Source organism: Schistocerca gregaria, chromosome 6, assembly GCF_023897955.1.
Source record: "Schistocerca gregaria isolate iqSchGreg1 chromosome 6, iqSchGreg1.2, whole genome shotgun sequence".
NCBI lineage: Eukaryota > Metazoa > Arthropoda > Insecta > Orthoptera > Acrididae > Schistocerca > Schistocerca gregaria.
The window spans coordinates 15,938,270-15,941,112 of NC_064925.1; the positions used below are offsets into that span (position 1 = coordinate 15,938,270).

General features: G+C 45.6%; 1 non-coding gene across 1 annotated transcript; it reads right to left on the minus strand.

The window, feature by feature from the left end:
• Positions 1 to 213: 213 nt before the first annotated feature.
• Trnai-aau (transfer RNA isoleucine (anticodon AAU)) lies at positions 214 to 285 on the minus strand. Its single transcript has one exon. It is a non-coding gene; the product is annotated as a tRNA-Ile (tRNA).
• Between the last annotated feature and the right edge of the window lie 2,558 nt (positions 286 to 2,843).

Sequence of the window (2,843 nt, forward strand, 5' to 3'; positions counted from 1 at the left end):
TCTGAGATATGTGAGAAATACATCTATAAAATGTAATTCAGACTGCCTCGTCCCACCTTATGCTGTACCGCTTTGGCAAATGCTTTATCTGCGCCATTCGCCTTAATCACATCTGAGAGTAAATCTTAAAAAAACGCCTGTCGCTAATTGTTCGTCATCACAGGTACTGTTTGCTATACGGCCACGACGCGCAACTGATTTCCAAAATTCATCTTTCTCCTGTGAGGATGGAACTTACAACCCCTGGTTTATTAGACCAGTGCTCTACCACTGAGCTAAAGAGGAGCGGCCTAGCGGTACTCTTGGGTACTTCGTCCTTACGGTCGTCTGCACCATCAGACTTTAGCTGACAACACTTCATATTACCGGCTAATATTTGCAGCTATGGCGACAAATTACTGCTTGGCTACACATCTGACACGTAACCGATGTGCTCTCCAAACCACAACACTTGCATTTCAGAACATGTCTTTCACACATGTCTACAAAATCACCTTCTCCTTCAAATACAGTTTCCTTGCGACTGACAGAGACGTAGGCAAAGTTTAAAGTTGCTATTTCCATTAAATCTCGTTAATCAGAAAAACGGTAATTTACACTTGCAGCGGAACAAAATACCGTTCCGCCCAGCGTCTGGCTCGAACCCACGACCCTGGGATTAAGAGTCTGACGCTCTACCGACTGAGCTAGCCGGCTACCTCGGTGAATACCTGCCGGGTAGCACGTCACACAGTACTCGTTTGGGTTGGGTGGTCCCATACAGAATCTCCCCATGATGCCTAATGTTTTCCTAACGTCACACTCGTCACGTACTTCACTTTTATGTCATAATCATTTCTGAGAGGTAAAGAAATTGCATGACAACATGCAGAGCTAGTGGCGTCAAAATTAACACACATACTTTATGTGACTCAAAAGCCGAACGAGTTACTTTCCGACGTTGTTTTAGATGTGCAAGTGATAGTCAAAACTCGCTGTGTCGGCACTCGGCCGACCATTTCGATAGTTAACACCGGTCTTGTTGTGTGTGTTTCAAGCTCAAGAGCATCTCCAAGCAAAAAATGGTCAACAGCAACATTCAGACGGTTTCGTACTGCTCAATTGCTACATTAAAACGTTATGTTTCTTTTTCAGAACTGGAAAAACACAAGCGTGACAGCATTCGAACCTGTAATCATCAGATCCGAAGTCCGACGCCTTATCCATTAGGCCACACGGTCACTGACGACCAACATTTACATGTATACGACTCATCTCGAAACGCTCACACCCCTGAGGATTTGAATTTTCGTTCTACACAGCCGCTGCCCCTTGCTCTTTCCCACCCATTCGTTACATTCAACCTCTGACGTGACCGACCAAATATAGACTGAGAAACAAGACCACACACTTTGTGCATTCGGAATCGAAGGCAGGGCGACCCTCGCCGCATTTGCTACGATTGCCATTTGCTACTTCTGCAGAAGCGGCGGCGGCGGCGGCGGCGACGACGACGACGACGACGAATATCGCGAGAGGCTCTGAGATATGTGAGAAATACATCTATAAAATGTAATTCAGACTGCCTCGTCCCACCTTATGCTGTACCGCTTTGGCAAATGCTTTATCTGCGCCATTCGCCTTAATCGCATCTGAGAGTGATTCTTAAAAAAACGCCTGTCGCTAATTGTTCGTCATCACAGGTACTGTTTGCTATACGGCCACGACGCGCAACTGATTTCCAAAATTCATCTTTCTCCTGTGAGGATGGAACTTACAACCCCTGGTTTATTAGACCAGTGCTCTACCACTGAGCTAAATAGGCGCGGCCTTGTGGTACTCTTGGGTACTTCGTCCTTACGGTCGTCTGCATCATCAGACTTTAGCTGACAACACTTCATTTTACCGGCTAATATTTGCAGCTATGGCGACAAATTACTGCTTGGCTACACATCTGACACGTAACCGATGTGCTCTCCAAACAACAACACTTGCATTTCAGAACATGTCTTTCACACATGTCTACAAAATCACCTTCACCTTCAAATACAGATTCCTTGCGACTGACAGAGACGTAGGCAAAGTTTAAAGTTGCTATTTCCATTAAATCTCGTTAATCAGAAAAACGGTAATTTACACTTGCAGCGGAACAAAATTCCGTTCCGCCCAGCGTCTGGCTCGAAACCACGACCCTGGGATTAAGAGTCTGACGCTCTACCGACTGAGCTAGCCGGCTACCTCGGTGAAAACCTGCCGGGTAGCACGTCACACAGTACTCGTTTGGGTTGGGTGGTCCCATACAGAATCTCCCCATGATGCCTAATGTTTTCCTAACGTCACACTCGTCACGTACTTCACTTTTATGTCATAATCATTTCTGAGAGGTAAAGAAATTGCATGACAACAAGCAGAGCTAGTGGCGTCAAAATTAACACACATACTTTATGTAACTCAAAAGCCGAACGAGTTACTTTCCGACGTTGTTTTAGATGTGCAAGTGATAGTCAAAACTCGCTGTGTCGGCACTCTGCCGACCATTTCGATAGTTAACACCGGTCTTGTTGTGTGTGTTTCAAGCTCAAGAGCATCTCCAAGCAAAAAATGGTCAACAGCAACATTCAGACGGTTTCGTACTGCTCAATTGCTACATTAAAACGTTATGTTTCTTTTTCAGAACTGGAAAAACACAAGCGTGACAGCATTCGAACCTGTAATCATCAGATCCGAAGTCCGACGCCTTATCCATTAGGGCACACGGTCACTGACGACCAACATTTACATGTATACGACTCATCTCGAAACGCTCACACCCATGAGGATTTGCGTTTTCGTTCTACACAGCCGCTGCCCCTTGCTCTTTCCCA